Below are 25307 nucleotides of genomic sequence, written 5' to 3'. Positions count from 1 at the left end.
ACATAAGTGGGGTCATAAGGTGGCCGTCTCTCGGTGTCTGTCTTGCTTCACGCACTGAGCTCCACCTCTTCCGTGAGGTTGCAGATGGCAAGGTTTCCTCTTCCCCTCGTGCGGAATAATAGCCGTATTCCGCGGTGCGTCTGCTCCACGTTCCCTATCCATTCATAAGTCTGGCAACATTTTGTTTACTTCTTTCACTTGGCTGTTACGAACAGGACTGGAACAAACCCACAAGTACAGACATCACACTGTGTTCATTTACTCTGGATGTGCGGCCAGCGTGGTATTTCTAGCTCACATCACAGTTCCATGTTGAACGTTCTGAGGAACCCCACGCTGACTTTTACAGTAGTTCAACTAATTTGCATTCCCTGTGTGCAAAGCCTCACTTTGCTCCCTATTCTCATCTTTGCCTTGATCTTTAATCTAGACTTTGATTACATTAACAATGAAAACTATCTGTATAGTATTTATGCACATGATCATACCAGTTCATTTTTTTTTATTTTTCCCCCGATAGGTTTGTGTTTTGTTTTATTTGAGTTATTTTTCTTTTTTTTAAATTATTTACTTGAGAGAGAGAGGCAGAGAAACAGAAAAAGAAAGAGAAAGAGAATGGGTACACCTGGATCTCCAGTCACTGCAAATGAACTCCAGATGCATGCACCACCTTGTGCATCAGGCTTATGTGAGTACTGGGGAATCAAACTTGGGTCCTTAGGCTTTGCAGGCAAGCGCCTTAGCTGCTAAGCCATCTCTCCAGCACATTATTTGGGGGTTTTAAACACCGTGTTGAGTTGATGAAGGTATTGGAAAAACATTTCCTAAAGTGCCTCTCTTTTCTACAGACTGTGGATGGAAAGGCCTCTCTGTTCATTTCAGCAAAATAACTTTCTAACAAATCAGCAAAAGTTCTCCTGCTACTTCCTCCACTAAGGAAAGGCTAACGACTCACAGAGGATGGAAGTCTCTAATGAACACTACCTTGGAGGAACACAGCGGTTTTAAGACAGAAAACAAAGAGACAAGTTTGATGAGAAAGGGAGAAACCGAGAAAGGTCGGAAGAAGATGGAAAGAACAAGATAGCAAAAAAAGAGAGACCAACAGGAAGAGAAAAAGACAGAATTTGAGGGAGTCCAGGAGGAGAGAAATGTGGGAGTGGCTGTAATCATTTTCCAAATAGAAACACTGTCTGAGGACTAAGTGATAGTGTGCCATTAAATAGGGGTCCACAAAGACAGGTCTTATAAACGAGTTTCTTTCTCTTACAAAATAAACAAACAACAACAAAAAACAGCATCAGGAAGAGAGCTGGTGGTTTCCAGGAGGCAGGCCACATTGCCCCATGGTCTAGCAATCCTCTGCTGAAGCTCGGACCCTACAGCTAATGGTCAGTGGGTATTTTGGTGCAAAGGCACCAACCCCCTGGGCTCCTGTCGCTTCCTGTAAGATGCCCACCATCTTAAGAACCTTTTCAAAGTGGTGGCATTTCAGAAAGTGCATTCGTGAAATGGAGTGTGATGAAATGAAAGCTGCTCTCGTGTTTGATTTTATTAAAATGAACCCATCACACGAAACGGATCCATTTCCCATTTCTCAACATCTTATCGGAGGATGCCATTGCAGTGGGGGACCAAGTGTTCCCTTTCCAATTTAATAGGAAATCAAGAGGACATTGCCACCCGTACGGACAAAAACTAACAGCTCAGAGAGATGACCCTCCAGTGGAAATGCATTACGGGACAGGCCATGTGTGTGGCTGGCGTTCGCTCTGAACCCCGTACTTCACCACGATTACCCCAGGAAGGCCGGTTTAGGATTGCTTCCTTCCTGGTGTCAGCCGTGGGCAAACAGTAATTGTCAGCGCGCAGGTCTCTCTAAGACCTCATCTTCTCCAAGTGGATGTTGTAGATGTAGAGAACAGCCACGTTGATAATGAAATAGAAGTATTCCTTTAGGAGTCTGATGTCAGAGAAAGGAAGCCATCAGCTGGGTTACCAAGGAGCTGTCGGCTCTGCCTTAATTATGATTAACGACATGCACATACCTGAGAAGGGTTTTTTTTCCCTCTCTTGCGTATGCTGACTTTCTTAAAATGCCTCTTTGCTAAATATTATCTCAGGAATCAAGGCAGCGATAGATTAGGAACAAACTGGCACAGAGCCTCTGTGTGCAGTGGTGCTTATAAAACATTTGTGCCTGCCTAAATACATCAGGTCCAACATTTCTCCATAGGCATTGTGCATGTTTCCTTTTTTTTTTCTTTTCTCCTTTCTCTTCCTTCCCTTTCCTTTTCTCCCTTCCTTTTCCTTTCCTTTCTTCCCTTCCTTTCTATCTCATCCTGTCCTATCCAACCTCATCCTAATACTTCCGTTTCTTTGCCTTTTCCCTCCCCTCTCTCTCTTTTCCCGGTTTTGAAGACATTGTGAGCTTCCATGGTGTAATGGTTAACACTCTAGGCTCTAGCCCAGGCTGGCCCAAAACTCACTATGTGACTCAGGCTAACCTTAAATTCATGGCAATCTACCTACCTCAGCCTCCCAAGTGTTAGGATTACAAGCACATACACTGCACCCAGATTTGCCTTTTTTTAAAAAAAAAATTATTTTCTTTTTAAATATTTTGTTTTTGTTTATTTGACAGAAGAGGGAATGAGTGAGAGAGAGAGAGAGAGAGTGGGAATGGGCATGCCAGGGCCTCCAGCCACTGCAAACGATCTCTGGACATGTGTGCTTCCTGTGCATCTGGCTAATGTGGGTCCTGGGGAATCAAACCAGGGTCCTTTGGCTTTGCAGGCAAGTGACTTAACCACTAAGCCATCCCTCCAGCCCCAGATTTGCTTTTTAAAAGATGGTTTTATTCATTTACTTGAAAGAGAGAAAGAGAGAGTATATTAGTACCCAGGGCCTCTTCCCATTTACAAAGAAACTCCAAATACATGCACACCTTTGTGCATCTGGCTTTTCATGGCTACTAGGGAAGTGAACCTGCGCTGTCAGGATTTTCAAGCAAGTGCCTTAACTACAGAACCATCTCCCCAGCCCCCAGCTTCTTTTCTTAGAGTTAGTACTTTACAGTGAAAAGAGAATATTTGCAGTGGACAACTTTGAATCTTTTCAGAGATGAACTTACTGGCTTTAAGGAAAGTCAGGGGATCTTTTCTACCCTTCGTTCTTCAAGGGTTAGTTGCCATCATTTTGAAGTGGAAAGCTTTATTGTTCTTGGAGGAGGGAAAATGGGAAGTCTCTGTGATATTTGTGTAAGAGTGAGATCACAACAAGTAGTGGTTATTAGTTGTGGTTAAGCCAGAATCCGAGAGCAGACTTCATAATTGTGGTCTAGAAAACAACTGGCTAGTGACATTCTACAGGCACGCACTAGAAACGGTGTTGGTTTACATCCGTGTCCCATGTAATGACACACGTTCAGCTCTGCGTTATTTAAAGGGAGAGCGACATTCAGAAGCCTGTGTGGCATTATCAAGAGGTTGTGTGCATCCTGAAGAGAATTCTCTTTTTCTGTGTCTGCACAGGCCTGTCTTTTGCTTGTCTTGGCAACCTTGCCAAAGTGTTTTCCCTTTGCAGCTCGCTTTTCTCTGCTCTTAACTAGCGATTCCCACTGTGAATACACACCTGACCTCATTCTATTGTTTAGCCAAAGTTAACAGGCCTTGGAATTCAGGGAGTTGATGGCTCCTTCTTGGGCTTAATTAGACAGTTTAAGCTCTAATTGGCTGGTGTTAAGTCAATCAATCAGCCAGAGCATTGCTCACTCACTCTCTGCGAATCTTGGGAGCAATGGATCTTCTCAGTGTCAGACACTTGCAAGGAAATCACTCACTGGGGTGGAATAGAGCATTCGCAGGGCGCTAGGGGTGGGCATCCCTGAATCCTGATCAGGTGGACTGGGTGGCTCCACCCTTTCTGTGTGTGGTTCTTGGAAAAGCAGATCCTAGCCAGGCGTGGTGGTGCACGCCTTTAATCCCAGCACTTGGGAGGCAGAGGTAGGAGGATCACCACGAGTTCGAGGCCACCCTGAGACTACAGAGCTAGCGGGGCTAGAGCGAGACCCTACCTCAAAAAGAAAGAAAGGAAGGAAGGAAGGACGAAAGAAGGAAAGGAAAGAAGGAAGAGAAAGAAAGAAAGAGAGAGAGAGAGAGAAAAAAAAAAAAAAGAAAAGCAGATACATTGTCCTGAGGTAGAGCAGGATGAGGATTCAAATTCCATGTGCTGCTTAGCAAGATAGAGGCAGGTGGTTTGCAATGAGAACAGACGTCACGAGGGGAGCTGGGAAAGCCCAGGTATGACCATGGCACTACAGGGCATATAAGTGTCAGCAAATTTTGAGCCTATTGGGTTGTAAGATCCTGGAGGAAAGGACCAGTTCTCAGTTACCTTTGAATCTTTGGGTCTCGCATGTCACAAGCCCAACAGACTGCCTCCTTTTTTATGAGAAACAGCAAGCAAGCAAGAGAGGGTGGGGGGCGGGACTGGTGCACAAGGGCCTCCAGCCACTGCCATCGAACATGCGCCACCTTGTGCGCGTGTGTGATGGTGTGCTCTTGTGTGTCTGGCTTACATGGGACCTGGAGAGTCGAACATGGGTCCTCAGGTTTCTCAGGAAAGCACCTTAGCCACTAAGCCATGTCTCCAGCCCTGTTGTTTTTTTTTTAAATAATGTGTGTTCCTATGTGCAGATTCATGTGTGTGTGCAGATAAGCATAAGTGTGGGTACAAAAAAATAATGTGTGTGCCAGAGGACAAACCTGAGTGTCACTCCTCAGGAAAACGACCCACCTTTGGTTCTTTTCTCTTCTTTTTTTTTGACACAAGGTCTTTCACTGGCCTACAGCTTGCTAATTAGGTTAGACTGGTTGGCCAGTAAGCCCAAGGCATCCTCCTGCCTCCACCTCCCCAGCTCCAGGATCACCCCTGTGCACCAGCACACAGCATTTTTACGTGGGTTTGTGGGATTTCACTTGGGTCTTCATGCCTGCAAGGCATGCACTTTACCAACTGAGCCATCTCCCCAGTCCTAACCCTTATTCTTCACCCCAGCTGTGTTGGGAAATACTCAACTAGGTGTTATATTGTGCTATGCATGGATGGATTCTCCGCATACCCACCTTAGCTATTTATTTGTACAGTTTTTGGTGTGTGTTAAGAAAATAAGGCAAGGGGCCAGGCATGCATAGTGGTACAGGCCTTTAATCCCAGCACTCGGGAGGCAGAGGTAGGAAGATAGCCAGGAGTTCGAGGCCAGCCTGAGAATACAGAGTTAATTCCAGGTCAGCCTGGGATAGAGCAAGACCCAATCTTGAAAAGCAACAAAAGAAAAAAAAAAAGGAAGGAAGGAAGGAAGGAAGGAAGAAAGGAAGGGAGACAGAAAGAATAAAGAAAGAGAGAGAGAGAGGAAGGAAGGAAGGAAGGAAGGAAGGAAGGAAGGAAGGAAGGAAGGAAGGAAGGAAGGAAGGAAGGAAGGGAGGAAGAGAAGGGAGCCATCTACACAATGATGATAAATTCAGAAGACTGGTCATGGCCACAAACAGCCTTGTTACGTTTCTCTCCATTTCTTCCAGTGTTTCACAATGTTCCTGTTAAAATACTAAATAAAATAATCAGCTGCCTAGCTTACAGTCTCACCCTGGGCGGCTTGTTTCACAGAGCTGTGGAGCTGCAAACGCTCGGAACGACTTTGGACCCCCTCCCTCTCGCTCGGCTGAAGCAGGAATTGAAGACAGGATAACGGTGAAGACTTCCAGAGTTAATTGCGGCAGAGCTGACGGAAGAAGCCCGTGGGGAACTTACTTCCCGTGGCGTCGGTTATTGCAAACATGGAATCCTTGGTGGATCCTCGACTGCAAACAATACAAAGTTGGAAAATCACCCTAGTCAATGTTGTAGCTCTGTGATTGTCCCGCAGAAAACAAAGCAAGTATGTCGGGCGTGGTGGCACACGCCTTTCACCCCAGCACTCGGGAGGCAGAGGTAGGAGGATCGCCGTGAATTCCAGGCCGCCCTGAAACTACACAGTGAATTCCAGGTCAGCCTGAGCTAGAATGAGACTCTATCTCAGGAAAAAAAGACAAGGAAGGAAGGAAGGAAGGAGGGAGGGAGGGAGGGAGGGAGGGAAGGAAGGAAGGAAGGAAGGAAGGAAGGAAGGAAGGAAGGAAGGAAGGAAGGAAGGAAGGAAGGGAGGAAAGATAAAAGAATAAATGAGGCAAGTGTTAGCATAAATAAGTCCAGGTGTCAGTTAACCCAAGGAAATGGCTTTTCAGATGGTATTGATTTTTTTTTTCTCTAATTAGATTGAATCCCAACATGATGCAGCCGCCTGCCCACCTCTCTGAACTCCTTGGTTACATTTTTTCTGCTTCGTTCAAGTCCGACTCTCCCGGTCTGTCTGACCCTTGAACACCCAGCAGTTGATCTCACTTCTAAGTTTGGTACCTGCAACTCTTTCTTCTATATCTTCACAAGGCCGGGCCCTTCTTGCTCTTATTATTTTAAGAAGATTGTTTAGATCAGTTTTTCAATTTAAAAATATTTATTTGCATGTGTGTGAGTGTGCGCACGTGCTCACTCGCTTGCACACATGGGCACAGCGCAGTCTCTCGCTGCTGCAAACGAACTCCGGATGAATGTCCCACTTCTTGCGTCTGGCTTTTCCTTGGGTGCTGGGGAGCTGAACCTGGGATGGCCGCTTTGCAAGCAAGCTCCTTTAGCCACTGAACAATCTGCCCAGGCCTAGATCCGTTTGGAATTGATGACAATGTTGCGTGGAGAGTACAAAGAGGTCCCGTATGCCACCCTCACACGCAGCCTGCCCACCGTGAGCACCCCACCACGGAGCTGTCCACGTTTCAACAGACGACCCTGTGTTGACTCATCCTCACAGCCAAATCCATCGACATCATCTATTTAATGGTTGACTCTTCAAAAAATATATTTTAGCCAGGCGTGGTGGTGCACGCCTTTAATCCCAGCACTCGGGAGGCAGAGGTAGGAGGATCGCTGTGAGTTTGAGGCCACCCTGAGACTACATAGTGAATTCCAGGTCAGCCTGGGCTAGAGTGAGACCCTACCTCAAAAACCAAAAAAAAAGTTATTTTATTCATTTATTTATTTGAGAGAAAGAGAATGGGCACATCAGGGCCTCTTGCCGCTGCAAACGAACTCCGGATGCATGCGCCACCTTGTGCATCAGGCCTATATGTGTACTGGGGACTCAAACCTGGGTTTTTAGGGTTCGCAGGCAAGTGCCTTAACCACTAAGCCCTCTCTCCAGCCCTCATGGTTCACTCTTGGTGGAGTACCTTGTATGAGCTGATAAATGTGTAACCCAGCACCGTCACATGTTCCAGAGAAGCGTCACTGTCTTACACACCTTCTCTCCTTCATCCATTTGTCCCCCGCCCCCCATCTGTTCAAACCTACTCATTTTCTCCGAAAGATCTCTATTGTGTGTGTGACATGTGCATGCATACATGTGTGTGTTTGCACATTCATGTTCAAGTGCAGGCGGGCTCACTGGGAGGGAAGAAGACAACTTCAGGTGTCACACTCCCCAGGCACACCATCCCACCTTTTGTTTAAAAAATATTTTATGTACTTACTTACAAGAGACTAGAGTCTGCAGCTACTGCAAACTCTAGACGCATATGCCCCTTTGTGCATCTGGCTCACATGGGTACTGGGGAATCAAACCTGGGTTCTTAGGCTTTGCAGGCAAGCACCTTAACTACTAAGCCATCCCTCCAGGGACCCCCCCCCCATCTTTTTGTGAGATGAGGTCTCTCACTGGCCTGAAGTTCAACAATTAAGCCCAACTGGCTGGCCAGTGAGCCCAGACACCCGCCTGTGTCTTCCGCCCCAGCACTGGGGTTGACAGGCAGATGCTGCCATGCCCACATTGTGGGTGCTGGGCATCCAAACTGAGGTCCTCATGCTTGCAAGGCAAGCTCTCTACCCACGGAGCTGTCTCTAGCCCAAAATCTATTTACATATTCCATATTCCAGCCTAGCCTCTGCAGCTCGGCTGGGATAACCATCTCCTCATTCGGTCTTCCATTTTCCCTAGAGCATTTACTAATGCCAGAAGTTATCTTTTATTTTTAAGATTTATCTTTTTCTTTATTTATTAGAGACAGAGAGAGAGAGAGAGAATGGGCACTCCAGGGCCTCTAGCCACTGCAAATGAATTCCAGATGCATGTGCCACCATGTGCATCCCGCTTATGTGGAACCTGGAGAATCAAACCTGGGTCCTTAGGCTTTGCAGGCATGCACCTTAACTGCTAAGCCCTCTCTCCAGCCCAACCAGAAGTTATCTTAAGGGTATCTTCTCACCTCTGTGCAATATAACATCCTCCATTCCCTACCTCCCCAAGTAATGGCTGCCATATGGTAAGTCCTCAAAAAGCATTTGGGAAATGTGTGAACATGCACGTCAGGGACTCGCTGGTAATGCAAGCAGAGCAGTACCACCCCTTCCCAAAAAAATGTCCAGTAAGTACCATGAAAAGGCATGAAGGACCATCTAACTAGACTGGGAGAATCCAGGAAGCTTAGCCGAAGAAAAGAGCACTCAGGTTGGACTTGAGTCAGGAGGCCTCCGCCAGGGGAGAGGATGCGATCAGCGCCCCTCCACCATCACCTTGGCCCCCACCATCATCAGGAGCCCCAGCCCAGCGGTTTCTACCTGTCGGAGAGCTTTCTCTCACTGGCAAGCTAGGGAGCTGTTACCCCTTGGAGAAGCCATCAGTGATCAGTGAGAGCAAACAGATAAGTATCATTGCTTCCTGGTCCCCTCTCTATGAGGTCCCCAGAGGCTTGACCTCAGTGGCCACCATGTTGACCTGCTCACTAGTCAGTCACCTGGCTCTAGCTTCCTTCTCTTCTGTGTCTCATGTCCCAACTACCTTCCCTGTGTTTCCTAACCCCACCTTGTTTCCATTCCCACTGATGGGAATCCAACTTGGGATATCTCTGGGGAAGAACAGGCAAGAATATTCTGGATTAAACAAGTGCTTCTTAAAAAAAAAAAAAAATCTCAGCCTCATTGTAGAAGAAAAAGAAATTGATTTTGGATGAAGTGTGTGTGTGAGTGTGTGTGTGTGTGTGTGTGTGTTGGGAAGTAGGAAAAGGTGAGGGTGGAAAAAAATTAGGCTGTTTCATTTGCCTCTTGCATAGATTTCCCTAGGACTAGAAGTGATGGATTTGCATCAACAGACCCATAGTTACAGTTACCTGAATGTGCATAAGAACACACACACACACCATCGGTTTTCACAAGTGCTGAAATCTACAGCTTTGCAATATATTGAAAGTACCTGAAAGTACCCAGCTTATGCTGGGAATTGCACTTGTCATTTTATTTCCCTCAGGAATGGTGTTATCAACGGCACTAATTAGACACAGAACACTAGCACGGGGAAATCAGTTTATATGTGAAATCAAAATGAGGAAAAAAAAATCCACCCACATAAAACAATGAGTACTTTGATCTGGTGTTCACCGCTGAAGACCCGAGCAGCCTGCCGTGAACAGAATAGCTTGTGTCTTGGTCCTCTCTCCCCTGATATCTGGCCAGTCTGACGGCAAGAAACTATCTGTGGCTTCCAAAGTGGTTTGGGTCCCCACGTCCCTGACCCCATGTCTTTTTTGTGAAAAAGGAATCTTCAGAGAAATGCACATTGCATTTAACTTTGGGGACTGTCTCGTGGGCTTGCGCCTGAGCAGACCCGGCTGACCCATTTCCTGCATGCTAAGCATTGTCGGCGGCTTCCTCTAGGCTAGATTATTATAAATGCTGTTTACGATCTTGCTATGACAACTGTGAAGGACATGGCAAAGAATTTATAACAGGATTATTCATCCACCAGCAGAATACCTAATAAGATTCTAAATGACCCAAGATGATAATAAGATCTACCGTGTAGCAATAAGGTATTAATAAACTGCTTTCTTCAATAAGGGGAGAGTCCTGGCATCATTGCCCTGACATATTTGTTTTGCTTATATTTTGCCAACCAAGTAGGGCTGCTGGATTGAACAGTAAATGTATAAAGAGCCCTGATGTATGAAAAACACAGCCCTCGTGAAGCAGAGCCCATAGGTTAAAGTCAAGAGCACAGGATTTGCCAGTGACATTCAAGTATCAGACTCCCAAGCCATAGATTCTAATTTTTCCATACCATTGACTTTATATTTAAAAATTGTATAAGGACAGGGCTAGAGAGATGGCTCAGCGATTAAGGCACTTGCCTGCAAAGCCTAAAGACCCTGATTCCATTCCCCACTACCCCGACGCACAAAGTGGCAAGTGTGTCGAGTTTGTTTGCAGTGGCTGGAAGCCTGGGTACGCCCATTCTTCCTCCCTCCCTCCCTTCTTCCCTCTCTCTGTCTCTCTCTCTCTCTCTCTCAGTCTCTCTCTGTGTCTGTCTCTTTCTCTGCTTGAAAATAAATAAGTAAATAATATTTCTTAAAAGCATATAAGAATAATATATCACCTGCTGTTGACCATATGGCAGTAATTCAAATGAAGACATTTAGTAACAATTATAAACCAAAAAGGTGCAAGTGGGGATGGTTCATGAATTGAGAACAGTGAATTCAAAGTGAAGTCTGGGATTCTACTCGAGTCTCTATTTTCAAAATAAAACTATTTATTATCATGTTAATACAACGAATGGGGTCTGTTCTTCTTAACTCTTTCTCGAGAAGACACATGGCAGAGTCAAATACCTACTGGTAATAATTTTTTGAATCCCATAACCTAACAAAGCTAGCCCCTCTCTCAGACTTGTAACTCCATCATCCACCTTGGCTTTTTCCTTAGTTTTGCCTTAGTTTCTCTGACAAATGAAATCAAGACTTCAAATTGTTTTTCTTTTTCTTTTTCTTTTTAAAATTTATTTTGAGAGGGCTGGAGAGATGGCTTAGCGGTTAAGCGCTTGCCTGTGAAGCCTAAGGACCCCGGTCGAGGCTCGGTTCCCCACGTCCCACGTTAGCCAGATGCACAAGGGGGCGCACGCGTCTGGAGTTCGTTTGCAGAGGCTGGAAGCCCTGGTGCGCCCATTCTCTCTCTCTCCCTTTATCTGTCTTTCTCTCTGTGTCTGTCACTCTCAAATAAATAAATAAAAAATTTAAAAAAATTATTTTGAGAGACAGCAAGCTAAAGCAGCAGACAGAGAGAGAAAGAGAGAGAGTTGCTGTGACATAATACCTGGGAGGTTAGGGTTTATCTCAGCTCACAGCTTGAGCATGGTGGAGGGAGCATGAGACAGAGAGGGTCTCCCCAACTTAGTTAACCAGTCTGGACACCCCTCACAGGCAGGCCTGGGTGCTTGTCTCCTAGATCCAGCTAAGCTGATCAGTTGTAGCCATCCCAGATGGATGTTCCCAGCATTGTGTGGTGCAGAACTTCTCATTTCACACATCACCAAAGTGCCCTTGGCATTGTGTGGTAGGGAGGCCAGGAAGTTGATGATGCAATGTCCCTTTCTGAGAAACATGGCCAAATACTGCTCCTGGTGCTTAGATAGCCCTTGCTATGTGGAGCGGCCTTGCAGCACTGGCCACAGTAGATGGCCTATAAATTGCTACCTGTCACAAAGGCACTTAGCTATAGGCTTGACCGTGATAAAAAATGATGGTGATGATGATGATGATGATGTTGACAATAACAGACATTGACTGAGCACTACCGTGGTCAATTGTGTGCTCTGTAGCTTAATGCTGGTGTTAGCAATGTGACTCAAAGGGGTCATGTTTGGGCTGCCGCGCTCCACCACTAGGGGGCAGCGTCGTTGCTCTTGCTTTGGTCTAAGTCCATGCAAATTGTTTACAGTTTTTAATTTATTTTTAGGCGTGTCCCTCTTCCCCGCCCCCACTTAAAATGACTATGAGTGACCCTCACTTAGTTTATAGAGTAATTTAATAATTTAAGTAATGAACCTGGCTGCTCATAAATATTTCAGAAGACACGCAGTGACATAATTTTTCTTTTTCTTTTTTTTTCCAATTCATTATTTTATGTCTTCATTAATTATTCTATTTGTAATAGTTTTGCTTGTTAGAAAGAAGTGTCTACCATAAATTATTAGCACATGCTTGCTGGGATTTGTGTTTGCCTATAGCACTTAGTTCCACATCCATTTATTTATTTATTTATTTATTTATTTTATTTTTTTTTTTTTTTGGTTTTTCGAGGTAGGGTCTCACTCTGGTCCAGGCTGACCTGGAATTAACTCTGTTGTCTCAGGGTGGCCTTGAACTCATGGCGATCCTCCTACCTCTGCCTCCCGAGTGCTGGGATTAAAGGCGTGCGCCACCACGCCCGGCCTCCACATCCATTATAAGAGCAGTGGTTATGTTTGTGGGAGAGGGAATATGGACACAGCAGAATCCACTGCCCCTGACCTCGTGGGTCTTACAGTCTGCTTGTAGAGACGAGATGTGTGGATATCCACCAGGCTAACAAACCTATAAAACCAGCATGCTTAAAATATCCTGGCACGATGGAGAATTTGTCCATGTCTTCTTCTAATTTGGTTGAAAGTTGTTTTTTTTTAAAAGTATTTTATTTATTTATTTATTTATTTATTTATTATTTAAGACAGAGAGGGGCAGATGCAGATAGAGAGAGAGAATGGGTTTTCAGGGTCTCTAGCCAGTGCAAACAAATTCCAGACGTGTCACCTTGTACATCTGGCTTTACGTGGGTACTGGGGAATCAAACCTGGGTCCGTAGGCTTTGCAGGCAAGCGCCTTAACTATTAATCATCTCTCCAGCCCTGGTTAAAATTTTTTGCTGCATACGGTTTGGGGAATCTTCTCTGGATCCCCCAGTTTTTGATTATTATTTTTTTTCGTGGAGAATTGGCTTTGTTTTTTGGTTGTAAACTAACAACCCTTTGTAACTTCTAAATGCTTTGCCCCTAAATTCTTTTTCCTTTTTGACTTAATATTTTTAAACTTTCTTTGGGTTAGTATTTGCATATTTTCTCCATCCTCTCAATGTTGTGTGTTGCTGCATTTCATGCATGAATCTTCTGATCATCATATAACTGAATTATTAAAATTTAAAAAGTAGTTATCTTTACTTGATCAATTGAGTTTACTTACCTAATTTTTGTTATGTGTGTGTGGTGTGTGCACGGTGTGTATGTGTGTATAGGTGAGCACACAGCAGTGCACACATGCGGAGGTCAGAGGAAAACTTCGGGGTGTGAGTCCTTCCACCTTGTTTCAAACAGGGTCGCTCTTGTAGATTGCCACCGAGAGGCCAGAGCAATGAGCTGCAGGATTCTCCCAACTCCGCCTCCCACAGGCTCCTCCTGTAAGTGTGTCTGGATTACAGGGGCACCTGCCACTGCCTGTTCAGCTAACCTAGGCACTGGGGATCTGAATTCTGGCCCACTGGTTTGTGGAGCAACCGCCATTAAACTCTAAGCCATCTCTCCAGACCCCAGATTTCATGATTAGCAATAGGATTTCTTTGGCCTTTCCAATCATTTTGTTGGTTTTAGTATATACTTGCCTCACACCCCCATTTTCTTTTTTTTTTATTTCACCTGGATAAACTGAATTTTCTTTATTCCTATGCCTCACCTTACTTACTTGAAAAGTATACATTCTATTTTCTTATCCTTTAGTGAACAGTAACTTTTTTTTTGTTTTTAAATACAACATTAATACTATAAGCAAGAAACACTGACCTTTGCAGAACAAATTATAAGGACAAATAAATCATTTTAACAGCTTCAATTGTCTCCCCAGAACATTTTCTTCATCCTTTTCTTTTGAGACAGGACATGAAACTCACAATGTAACCCAGGTTGGCCTCAAATTTGTGGCAACCTACCACCTCAGCTTCCCAAATGCTGGGAGTACAGACGCACACCTTAATTTTTTTTTGGTTTTTCGAGGTAGGGTTTCACTGTAGCCCAGGCTGACCTGGAATTCACTATGTAGTCTCAGGGTGGCCTCGAACTCATGGTGATGTTCCTACCTCTGCCTCCTGAGTGCTGGGATTAAAGATGAGCGCCACCACGCCGAACAGTAAATTTTTTAAGTCTTTTATTTGTCTGTTGTTTTTCTTTCTTTCATTTTTCTCCAGACACATGTGCCACCTTGCGCATCTGGCTTAGGCGGGTCCTGGGGAATTGAACCTGGGTCCTTTAGCTTTGCAGACTAGTACCTTAACTGCTAAGCCATTCCTCCAGCCTGTGATTAGTAAATTTTAACATGCATTCATAAAGCCAATTTTTTTTAATTTATTTGCAAGCAGAAACTGAGAGAGAGAAAGGAGGCAGACAGAAGGGGCACACCAGGGCATCTTCCTGCTGCAGACGAACTCCAGATGGATGTGTCACTTTGTGCATCTGGCTTTATGTGGGTACTGGGAATCGGACCTGGGTCATTAGGCTTTGCAAGCAAATGACTTAACTGCTGAGCCATCTCACCAGACCTTAAAGCCAAAAATTAATATTCTTTTCTGACAAATAACTCAATACCCTTTGGGTGCAAAGTGTCCTGTCACCATCCATATATTTCCCTAGAGTCTTGATTCGTCCTTGGTGGGAAACTAGCCATGTTGGCTGACGAGTTTGCCCAGGGAGGGTGATTTCAATTTTCCTCATGTACTTGTCCACACCATGCATTACTAATGCTTCTTGGGATGCTCTTCCTCCATCCTGAGTTCAGTTTATTACAGTACACCCCTAGGTGGTCCCATGAGAAAGATCAGATAACAGTTCAGTGCTGTTGATTTCTTGCCAGCATGGACGTTTTAAAAATTAACATTTGATTATAACAAATAACTTTTAAAATATTTTTTTTTATTTATTTGCAAGCTGAGAGAGAGAGAGAGAATGAGAATGGGCATGCCAAGGCCCCATGCCACTGCAAACAAACCCCAGATACCTGGCATGTGCTGCTTTGTACATCAAGATTTACATGGGTCCTGGGAAATCAAACTCTGATCTTTAGGGTTTGCAGGTAAGCGCCTTAACTGCAGAAGCATCTCTTCAGCCCAACAAATAATTTATTTTATTTTATTTTATTTATTATTTGAGAGGAAAACAGAGAAAGAGGCAGATAGAGAATGGGTGTGCCAGGGCCTCCAATCACTACAAATGAGCTTTAGACACATGTGCCACCTTGGGCATCTGTCTTATGTGGGTCCTGGGGAACTGAACCTGGGTCCTTCGGCTTTGCAGGTAAGCACCTTAAGTGCTGAGCCATCTCTCCAGCTCCCAACAAATAATCTTTAATTGACACATAATTATACCTACTTATGGGACATGGCATGAACATTTGCCTCTTTTTCTCTTTTTTGAGGTAGAGTCTCAGTTTCGTCCAGGATGACCTGGAATTCACTGTGTGGCCTAGAACTTTCAGTGATCCTCATACCACTGTCCCCCAAGTGCTTCAAATCAGAGTGAGCAGCAATTCCACCTCCAGGGTTTTTCATTTTTTAGTGCTATGAGCCTTCAGCGCCTCTCTCCTAGGTGTTTATAAAATATATAATAAATAGTTGCACCTAACTTCCCTCAGCCCATCTTCCCTATAATTCTTCCTAGTGTGTAAGGATCATTATTTTATTCTATTTTTAAAATTTAATTTAATTTTTATTTATTTGAGCATGACAGACCAAAAGAGGCAGAGAGACAATGGGTGTGCCAGGGCCTCCAGCCTCTGCAAACAAACTCCAGATGCATGTGCCACCTTGTGCATCTGACTTATGTGGGTCCTGAGGAATCAAGCCTCGAACTGGGGTCCTTAGACTTCACAGACAAGCGCTTAACCACTAAGCCATCTCTCCAGTCCCTTATTATTATTATTTTTTTAAGAAACCAACTTTTAAAGTTCCCACATAGGAGTGAAAAGATACAGTGTTTGTCTCCCTGGGCCTGGCTTACCTCACTTGACATAATGTCATCCAGGCTCATCCGTGAGGTCACAAGGGACAAGACTTTATTTATTTATTTATTTATTTATTGAGTTTTTGAGGTAGGGTCTTACTCTAGCGCAAGCTGACCTGAAATTCACTATGTAGTCTCAGGGTGGCCTCGAACTCATGATGATCCTCCTACCTTTGCCTCCTGAGTGCTGGGATTATTCTATTTATTCTCTCTCTTTTTTTTTTTTTTTTTTGTACTTAAGACAGAGAGACAGAGAGAAAGAGAGAAAGGCCTCTAGCTACTGCAAATGATCTCCAGACACATGTGCTCCCTTGTATCTGGTTTACATGGGTCCTGGGGGAATTGAACCTGGGTCCTTAGGCTTTGCAGGCAAGTGCCTTAAACACTAAGCCATACCTGCAGCCCAAGATTCTATTCTTTTTATAACTAAATAATATTTCATTGTGTATATGCATATCACATTCTTGTATAGAATGAGTTATTTTTGTTTTAGCTTTCTTAAAAAATTATTTAGGGGCTGGAGAGATGGCTTAGCAGTTAAGCACTTGCCTGTGAAGCCTAAGGACCCCAGTTCGAGGCTTGATTCCCCAGAACTCACGTTAGCCAGATGCACAAGGGGGTGCATGCTTCTGGAGTTCGTTTGCAGTGGCTGGAGGCCCTGGCACGACCATTCTCTCTCTCTCTGTCTCTCTCTCTCTCTTTTGCCTCTTTCTCTGTCACTTTCAAATAAATAAATAAAAATAAACAAAAAAATGTTTAAAAAGTGTTAGTCTTTGCTACAATTGCTACATTTTTAAAAACTTTAAAAAAATTATTTAGGGCTGGAGAGATGGCTCAGCAGTTAAGGCACTTGCTTACAAAGCATAACAGCCTGGGTTTGATTCCCTGGTACTCACGTAAAGCCAGATGCACAAAATGGCTCAGACTCTCTCCCTCTCTCTCTCTCTCTCTCTCTCTCCTTACAAATAAATAAAAAACTTTTTAAAAAGAATTTACTGTTTTAGGGCTGGAGAGATGGCTTAGCAGTTAAGGCACTTGCCTGTGAAGCCTAAAGGCCCAGGTTTGATTCCCCAGTACCTACATAAGCCAGATGAACAAGGTGGCGCATGCGTCTTAAGTTTGTCTGTAGTAGCAAGAGGCCCTGGCATGCCCATATTCTTTCCCTCCCTCCCTTCCTCCCTCCCTCTCTCTCTCTCAAATAAATATTTTTTTAAAAAAAAGAAAAGAAATTATTTATTTGAGAGAGGGAGAGGGAACGGATGTACCACATCCTGCTGCCCCTGCAAACAAACTCCAGTTGCATACATTTTGTGCACCTGGCTTTACGTGAGTAGTGAGGAATTGAACCCTGGCCCTCAGGCCTTATAAGCAAGAGAATTTTATTGCTGAGTCATCTCTCCAGCCTTCGTTTAGTTTTTATTGAAGGTGGTCATAATGATGGTGATGGTGATCATTCCAGTGAGTTAATGATGATCATAAATCTGAGCTTATGGTCAGTCTGCATTTCCCTCTCATTTTTTTCTCAGAGTTATAATGGTCTGCCATTTTATTTAGATGCTTATAACCATATATTTATTTTTATTTATCATATTTTACTCTTAGTGTGTTTCCATAAACTGTAGAAAAAAGGTCATTGTACATTTTTCATCTCTCTTAATCTTTTTAATCTTACTTTTCAGAAATTCCCAAGAGAAATATATTGAATTTTAACTGCTGAGCCATCTCTCCACCCCTATGTTGAATGTTCTTATTCTGACGTGCATAAATCTTAGCTTTTTATCTTCTGTCTCTTAATTTTTCTTTTTTTTTAAAAAAAATATATTTTATTTATTTATTTGAGAGAGACAGAGAGAGAGAGCAAAGGAGAGAGAGAGAGAGAGAGAATGGGCATACCAGGGCCCCAGCCACTGTAAACGAATTCCAGATGCATGTGCTACCTTGTGCATCTGGCATACATGGGTCCTGGAGAGTCGAAGCGGGATCCTTTGGCTTTGTAAGCAATCACCTTAACCGCTAAGCCATCTCTCCAGCCCTCTTAATTTTTCTATACTGTATCATAGATAATGTCTTGATTTATCTTTCCTTTCATCGATTCTCTTGTATCTGATCTACTATTTGATTTATTTGTTATGGGTTGAATTGTGTCTACCAAAAATAGACATGTGACCTAATCTCCAGTACCACAGAATGTGGCTATATCTGGAAATAGAGTTTTTATAGGCATAATCAAATTAAAATGAGCCTTACCCACCTACGAAGAGTGCCCGTATAAACAGGAGAAGTATGGGCATAGACATACTCCAGGGGCGGGCGAGGAAAAATAGGGCACTAGGCAGAATGCTGCTTGAAGGCAGGAGCTCTTCAGGAGCCAGGGAGCGCCTTGGGGCCGCCAGGAGCTACAGTGACAAGGAAGGACCTCAGAGGGAACATGGCCCTGCCGACACTTTTGTTTCAGATTGGTAGCTTCTAGAACCATGAGACAATGCATTTCGGTTGTTGTAACGTACCGAGCTTGCAGCATTCCGTTGCTGGGGCAACTGCTGGAAATGAACTCATCATTTATTTAGTAGTACAATTATTATTATTATTATTATTAAAATAATTGTTTTTTTTTTCCTCCTTAATTTCTGGAAGCACATTTTTCTTTTTCCAATATACTTTTATCATAGACTGCCTTGATCCTTGAAGCACAGCATAATTTCTTTCATCTCTTTGTGTTAATACATTTTTTTTTTTTTTGTCTGTTCTTCTATTATCTTGACTTCTTAGCATTTTACCTGCCATTTTGTCCTATCTACATACTGGCTTTCTCTCTCCTGTGCTGGTGACAGAGCCATTAGTTCCATGCAGGCTCCGCCTCTGTCTCTCTCCACCTCTGCCCCCTCCCTTTCTTCCTCTCTCTCATACACACACACACACACACACACACACACACACACACACACGTTCTACTCTGAGGACTGAACTAATAATCTCCTGCATGCTAGCCAAGTGCTCCAGCAATGAGCTGCATCCCTAGCCAGACTTTGTTTATGGGAATCATTCCTCTTGTGACTAGTAACAATTTTCTTTTGATAGATGCTTCGAGGAGGGATCTGTTCCCAGCTCTGGTTTCTTCAAACAGGACTTTTCCACGTCTTTGAGTCCTGTGTTCCTTGGGCTGGGAAAGTACACAGTATGTACACAGGCATCGTAGTGGGTTTATTGGTTTGAAGTGAGTTTTTTAAAAATATATTTTATTTATTTATTTGAGAGAGAGAGAGAGAGAATGGGTGCGCCAGGGTCTCCAGCCACTGCAAATGAACTCCAGATGCATGTGCCACCTTGTGCATCTAGCTTACATGGGTCATGGGGAATTGAACCTGGGTCCCTTGGATTTGCAGGCAAGTGTCTTAACTGCTAAGCCATCTTCTCCAGCCCTGAAGTGAGTTTTTAATCTCTTCCCTGGGATTTCATGATGGGTGAGTGTAGACTCCATGGTAGTTTGCATATATGGCCCCGTAGACTCAGTCTTGGATCTTGAGGCTCAGGTGAGTGGAACCCTACTGGGGGAGAGTTATGTTACTGGGGTGGATCTGGAGTCCAGCCCCAAGATGTGTGGAGAGCAGCTGGGGTTCTGAGGTGTGTGCTGTGCTGGTTTTGGTGCTGGCTGGCTGTTATGGAGACTCTCTGTGCCTGGATCTGTGGAAACAAGTCAGCTTCTTCTGCCAATTACAGTGTGCCCCTGAACTGTGTAAGCCTCAAATAAACCCTTTCTTCCCATAAGCTGTGTCTAGTTGGATGTTTGTCCTAGCAACAAGGAGCTGACTGCAACAGACTCTAAACCCCTACTTGCAAAAACATGTCTGGACTTAATTCCGATAGCTGACTTCTGGCCCTCTGGAGCTGGGGAAAGACAAGGCACCTTGTGTCTTCTCCTCTTTAATGTGCCTTTTAGCATCTTGAGATCACACTGATGGAGCTCTGTAGCTCCCTGTACAGATGCCTTCTTCTACCTCTCATTGCTCCGTGAGCGTTTTGACCCCACCCTTTTCCACTGGGGTCATTTTCTATTCTTTTTAAAAAATATTTTTTTATTTATTTAAGAGCCGGGGGTGGGGGAAGAGAGAGAGAATGGGCTCTCCAGGGCCTCCAGCCACTGCAAACAAACTCTAGATGCATGTGCCACCTTGTGCACCTGGCTTTCATAGGTAGTAGGGATTCAAACCTGGGGCCTTAGGATTTGCAGACAAACATCTTAACTGCCAAGCCATTTCTCCAGCCCCATTGGGGTATTTTTGTAGCTCCCCACCCTGCTGGACCACCAGAGCACCAGTTCACAAGTGACAAGATGACAGCTGTGGCCAATGCACCTCCCATGAGGCCCAGCCCCTGGAGGTTTCTTTTTCCATCTTGCAGACAAGCTTGGTTGTGCTCTAGAGAAGTGTGTGTGCTCCATGACCCCAGCATTGTGATGTGATTCTAAGGGGACTGAGCTGAGCTCTTTTTGTGGGTCAGGAGCAAAGCAGTGCCTGCGCTGAGTGCCTGGGGCAGTACGAGCTCATAGATGCTTCGAGGAGGGACCTGTTCCCAGCTCTGACGAATGTCACAGAGTTCTGAGAAGGGAGAGAAAGGCTACACTACCCACAAAGTATTTTTGCACCATTAAATTTAGAGCACATGAAGGGACACTGTGTCTAATGTCCTGTGTGATCTCATGCACACAGGACGATGACTCTCTGCAGGCCCCTCTTCCCTGCCTTCTCCGTCATCATTTCCTTTGTAGAGACAGACCTGTGCTCTGTGGGCCGCAGGAGGCCACGTGGCTTCAAAACCTCCCCCTGCTGACTCCGTCCTTAAGGTCCTTAAGGCAGTGGATGATGGTGAAGAGAGGAGTCAGTCGTTCTCAGGGAGAGTCAACCTGTGGCTGGTGGGTGGGTGGGGGGAGAAAGTAGGTTCGATTTAGAATTATTTTTTAATATGTTATTTATTTGTTTGTTTAATTATTTATTTGACAGGGAAAGAGGGAGAGAGAGAGAGAGAGAGAGAATCGGTGCACCAGGGCCTCCAGCCACTGCAAACGAACTCCAGATGCCGCCTGCGACCCCCCGCACTGTGCATCTGGCTAACGTGGGTCCTGGGGAATTGAACCTGGGTCCTTTGACTTTGCAGGCAAACGCCTTAACTGCTAAGCCATCCCTCCAGCCCTGTTTTGTTTTTTTAATTTGTTATTTCATCAACTGTGACTTTGTTATCTCTGCAGTGTGTAAAGCAAATCTCATAGTTCCTGTCAGAAAAGACTGCTCACCAACCACTGACGTGGAGCTACCTCCTAACCCAGCTCCAGGAAGGTATTGCTAGATTCAGTGAAAAGGCAGGACAGGGTGCATGTTAAAAAGATTTGGGTGTTTGGGCTGGAGAGATGGCTTAGTGACTAAGGCACTTGCCCACAAAGCCAAAGGACCCAGGTTCAGTTCCCCAGCACCTATGTAAGCCAGACTCACAAGGTGGCACATGCATCTGGAATTTGTTTGCAGTGGCTAAGACCCTAGTGTGTCCACCCTCTCTCTCTCTCTCTCTCTTTCTCTCTCTCTGCCTCCCTGTTCCTCAAATAAATAAATTTTAAAATAGATAAATAAATAAAAAGATTTGTGTATTAGAGCTGAAGAGATGGCATAGCAATTAAGGCACTTGCCTGAAACGCCTACAGACCCATGTTCAACTTCCTAGATCCCACGTGAGCCCGATGTTCAACGTGTTGCATGCACAAGGTTGCACATGTACACAAGGTGACATACATGTCTGGCATTTGATTACAGTGGCTGGAAGCCCTGGAGTGCCAATTCTCTCTCCGCCTTGCTCTTGCTCACACTGTCCCTCATTTAAGAAAAAAAAAAAAGCCAGTCTGTTGGGTTTATCTCAAGAAAAAAAAAATTTTAAACAAAAATATTTGTTTTAAGCAGGCAGCATATTGAGTGCTGGAACTCCACTGGCTCAGAAGTTCATGTCTACATCACCAGACAGCTTGTCCCCGGGTCTGGGCTTCAGTTTCCCCGTTTTTATTAATGGGAATAGCAACAGGGTTGTTGTAAGGGCTGAGAGGGATCATGCCTGGCATACAACAAACTCTCAGTGAGTGCTATGTTTTATTACATCTCTTGGTACCGTTACTTATGTGAGAAAAATAGATTTTTTTTTTACTTTATTTGCACATGTAAGTGTGTGTATGTCTATGCACCAAGGCCCTTTTGCTACTACAAGCACACACCAGATGCTTGGGCCACTTTGGTGCCAAAAGGCTTTGCAAACAAGCATCTTTAATCAGTGAGACATCTTCCAAGCCCCCCCAAATTGGTTTTAGGTTTAGGGACCCCTAAAGAAAATCTAAACATAAGCTCAGATTATCTGGGAACTCTCTAAAATTGTACCACAAATTGAGCGTGTATGTGCATACATTGCTAGGGAATGATGGTACCTTTTCTTTTTTGAAATATTTTTAAATGTTTTTCTATATTTTTATTTATTTATTTGAGAGAGAAAGGGGAGAGGGAGGGAATGGGCATGCCAGGGCCTCCAGCCACTGCAAATGAACTCCAGATGCATGTGCCACCTTGTGCATCTGGCTTACATGGGACCTGGAAAATCAAACCTGGGTCCTTTGGTTTTGCAGACAAGTGCCTTAACCATTAAGCCTTTTCTTTCTTTCTTTCTTTCTTTTTTCTGAGGCAAGCCCAACAGACTGGCTTTCTTTTTTAATGTGAAAGAGCAAGAGAGAGAGAGAGAGAGAAGGAATATTGGTGCACCAGGGCCTCCGGCCACTACAATCAAACTCCAGATGCGTGCGCCCCCCTGTGTGCATGTGGCCCCCTGTGTGCTCTCATCATTTCATGTATCTGGCTTCACCACTGAGCAATCTCTCCAGCCCAAGCCTTTCTTTTTTTTACAAAAATGTTTTTCATATTTTATTTTTATTTACTTATTTGAGAGACAGAAGAGGAATGATTGTACATTTTCCTTAGCAAAAAGCTCATATTTTTCATCAGATTTAAAAAAAAAAAAAATTCTTAGCCAGGCTGGAGGGATGACGTAGCAGTTAAGGCATTTTCCTGCAAAGCCAAAGGACCCAGGTTCTACCCCCCAGGACCCATGTTAGCCGGATGCATAAGGGGGCACGTGTGTCTGGAGTTCGTTTGCAGTGGCTGGAGGCCCTGGCGCACCCATTCTCCCTCTCCCTTTGTCTCTGTCAAATAAATAAATAAATAAAAATAAAATATTTTTAAATTTTCTTAGCCAATGAAAGAGCCACATTTGTGCAAATCTAAGGTTGCATTGGAATCTAAGAATTCCAGAGCCAAAGATGCTAATGTTGTCTAAACGGAGTTCTGGTTTAGCTCAGTGAGGTACCGGGACAGCTCCGTGGACATCACTCTGCACATCGGAGCACCTCCCGCCCCCACGTGGCTCTCTGTGTTTGCAGTGAGGAAGTGGGAACCAACTCAGGGGCCCAAGCAAGACGCCAGGAAGTCACCTGGTGCTTCCTGCTGTAGACCGTTGGCACTTTTCCTTCGTGGGGAATGTCACTACCAGGCGAGTCTGTACTAAGATGGCCTTTGCAAGGCCTGGAGATTTACTTCAAGCTGCTCTCTGAGAGCACTGTAGGACTCTTTCTGCTGTAGGAGGCCTTGGCAGAATATCCAACGATCTTAGTTCAAGAACTCACCAGATCTGCCGAATTCCAAGAAGCCCGAGAAACTCCGCCCTCCCCTCCTGATATTCTCCTGCCTGCATGTCATTGGACCTCTAGGGAGATTTGGGAAGACTTGCCAACGTGTACACGCCAAACTTTATTTCTTGTTAATGACATGAGTCATCTCCACATGTCTGCCATCACCCGGGAATGCTGGGGTTTTGGTCTTTTCTTACCGTCTGCTCTCAGATGCCCTTTAACATATGTAAAAATATTTATATAGCGTTTCAAGTCTGTAGCATTCAGTACAGCGGTGATCTCGTTGGCGGTCTCCCTTTGGTAATATCATATTTAACTGGAAAGGAGTCCTAGGCATGTGGAGGGCAGACAGTAGGTACAAATCTGACAAAAAAGCTAATGAGCTCTCCTGTGATTATCGGGGAGGAAGGTGGCTCATGAAGTCTCACTTCCTGGGCAAGTCCACACGGGGAGAAGAAATTAGCTGAAATAAAGGCCCGAGAACTTACTGCCGTTAGATTTATGAGCCTCGGTGTCAGCAGACACATGGTAACTGGGCGAATAGTAAAATGTCTTAATGAGGTTCTCTGAAATATTTAATTAGGCACTCTATTAATTTATTTTTTTAAAAAAAAGAAGTTTTGTTATCTTCTGTTAGGAACTGACCTCCTAGCGGGAGGGTCCTGAAACCAGGTGGTGGGTCTTTTGGTTGGATCCCATCCAAGCTCTGTTCCCTTCTGTGGGGTCCCTTTATTAACGCTGTCATTGATATTCATAGCTGTGCTGAGAAGGGGGTCAGTCCAGTTAGAAACCATAAAGATTTCTTCAGGCTTAGAAGTATCAGGGTATCAGCTTAGAACTAATCCTCTTCCGGGTCCCTTAGAGTGAACCGGTTTTCATCCTAAGGGTTTTACACCATCAGGAAGAGTTTGCCAAAAAAAAAAAAAGAAAAAGAAAAAGAAAAGAAAAAGCACACACTATGAGCAAGATAAAACCGCAACACTAACATTTAATTTTTTCTCATTTAATGTGCCTTAAAATGTCTATTTTTACTTTCTGGGTGTTTCTTTTGTATTTTGTGCCATAACCTTAGGCCCTGGTGTTATTCTAAGCCTGCAATCGAGCAGGAACAACAACAAAAAAAAGATGTTTTGTTTTGTTTTTTCTCTCCTTCCTGGAGATGCCACAGGGACTCATTCATGCAAATGCATGTAGCTCTAGTGGTAGGATTTTAGACATCATGGTGGGATGGGGTTGGGACATTGGTGCGTCTCAGGTTTATATCATTCATCAGGCCAGCCTGGAGGCTGAATTGCTTCCTGCATGTGAACCCTTAGTTCTGCCATTTGCTGAGGGAATCGTCAGCCCCCCGTGAGGGACCAGAAGACGGGGTCCCGGTGGAACTTGTTTCCACAGCACCAGTTACTGTCTCATCCCGTGACCTAATCGGAGAACTTCATCCTGAAACAGGGGGCATCCTTTTCCTAATCTTTGTTTTTCTAGACCCCGTCCACGGTATCAACTTTCAAACTCAAGTCGAAAACCCACGATTTTCGCCCCATAACCCCAAAGAGAAGGATCGCTGGCGGGCCTGATTTATTTTAGGGCTGCGGGCAGGATTCCTAATGGACATATCATCCCAGACAGGTTTTCATGACAGAGGGGATCATTCCAATGTAAAATGTCAGCATGATT

The sequence above is a fragment of the Jaculus jaculus genome, chromosome 10 (genome assembly GCF_020740685.1).
Source record: "Jaculus jaculus isolate mJacJac1 chromosome 10, mJacJac1.mat.Y.cur, whole genome shotgun sequence".
Taxonomy (NCBI): Eukaryota; Metazoa; Chordata; class Mammalia; order Rodentia; family Dipodidae; genus Jaculus; species Jaculus jaculus.
Note: the sequence above shows the minus strand (reverse complement) of the source record.